Source organism: Rhinoderma darwinii, unplaced genomic scaffold (assembly GCF_050947455.1).
Source record: "Rhinoderma darwinii isolate aRhiDar2 unplaced genomic scaffold, aRhiDar2.hap1 Scaffold_1990, whole genome shotgun sequence".
Lineage (NCBI taxonomy): Eukaryota > Metazoa > Chordata > Amphibia > Anura > Rhinodermatidae > Rhinoderma > Rhinoderma darwinii.
In genome coordinates this window covers 55001-56751 of record NW_027462350.1, presented here as the reverse complement: position 1 = coordinate 56751, position 1751 = coordinate 55001, and the positions used below count along the sequence as shown (strand labels likewise).

Sequence of the window (1751 nt, the reverse complement as noted above, 5' to 3'; positions counted from 1 at the left end):
TGATTCTCGCTTAGGGTGCGAGCCCATGCTTTTGAAAGAGGTTTTCCTCAAGAACCGATAAGTTTAAAAACTTAAGAAGTAGGACTCTTAAGAGGTGTACTAATTACTGGACGATGCTGTGTTGCTCGAGAAACATGGTTTTAAAAAACTTTAGAAGTAGATATCTGAGAAAAATACAAAAATGTCTTATGTAAAATACCCACAAAACTACCTTGGATGTGAGGACTTTAAAGAATTACTTGGGGTGCGGCAAAGCTTTCTCAAATAGGTGCTGTCTGTTGGCTCGTTGGTCTAGGGGTATGATTCTCGCTTAGGGTGCGAGCCCATGCTTTTGAAAGAGGTTTTCCTCAAGAACCGATAAGTTTAAAAACTTAAGAAGTAGGACTCTTAAGAGGTGTACTAATTACTGGACGATGCTGTGTTGCTCGAGAAACATGGTTTTAAAAAACTTTAGAAGTAGATATCTGAGAAAAATACAAAAATGTCTTATGTAAAATACCCACAAAACTACCTTGGATGTGAGGACTTTAAAGAATTACTTGGGGTGCGGCAAAGCTTTCTCAAATAGGTGCTGTCTGTTGGCTCGTTGGTCTAGGGGTATGATTCTCGCTTAGGGTGCGAGCCCATGCTTTTGAAAGAGGTTTTCCTCAAGAACCGATAAGTTTAAAAACTTAAGAAGTAGGACTCTTAAGAGGTGTACTAATTACTGGACGATGCTGTGTTGCTCGAGAAACATGGTTTTAAAAAACTTTAGAAGTAGATATCTGAGAAAAATACAAAAATGTCTTATGTAAAATACCCACAAAACTACCTTGGATGTGAGGACTTTAAAGAATTACTTGGGGTGCGGCAAAGCTTTCTCAAATAGGTGCTGTCTGTTGGCTCGTTGGTCTAGGGGTATGATTCTCGCTTAGGGTGCGAGCCCATGCTTTTGAAAGAGGTTTTCCTCAAGAACCGATAAGTTTAAAAACTTAAGAAGTAGGACTCTTAAGAGGTGTACTAATTACTGGACGATGCTGTGTTGCTCGAGAAACATGGTTTTAAAAAACTTTAGAAGTAGATATCTGAGAAAAATACAAAAATGTCTTATGTAAAATACCCACAAAACTACCTTGGATGTGAGGACTTTAAAGAATTACTTGGGGTGCGGCAAAGCTTTCTCAAATAGGTGCTGTCTGTTGGCTCGTTGGTCTAGGGGTATGATTCTCGCTTAGGGTGCGAGCCCATGCTTTTGAAAGAGGTTTTCCTCAAGAACCGATAAGTTTAAAAACTTAAGAAGTAGGACTCTTAAGAGGTGTACTAATTACTGGACGATGCTGTGTTGCTCGAGAAACATGGTTTTAAAAAACTTTAGAAGTAGATATCTGAGAAAAATACAAAAATGTCTTATGTAAAATACCCACAAAACTACCTTGGATGTGAGGACTTTAAAGAATTACTTGGGGTTCGGCAAAGCTTTCTCAAATAGGTGCTGTCTGTTGGCTCGTTGGTCTAGGGGTATGATTCTCGCTTAGGGTGCGAGAGGTCCTGGGTTCAAATCCCGGACGAGCCCATGCTTTTGAAAGAGGTTTTCCTCAAGAACCGATAAGTTTAAAAACTTAAGAAGTAGGACTCTTAAGAGGTGTACTAATTACTGGACGATGCTGTGTTGCTCGAGAAACATGGTTTTAAAAAACTTTAGAAGTAGATATCTGAGAAAAATACAAAAATGTCTTATGTAAAATACCCACAAAACTACCTTGGATGTGAGG

At 38.9% G+C, this 1751-nt stretch overlaps 1 non-coding gene across 1 annotated transcript; it reads left to right on the top strand.

Annotated features, from left to right (window-relative positions):
• Positions 1–1480: 1480 nt before the first annotated feature.
• Positions 1481–1552, top strand: TRNAP-AGG (transfer RNA proline (anticodon AGG)). Its single transcript has one exon. It is a non-coding gene; the product is annotated as a tRNA-Pro (tRNA).
• Positions 1553–1751: the final 199 nt, after the last annotated feature.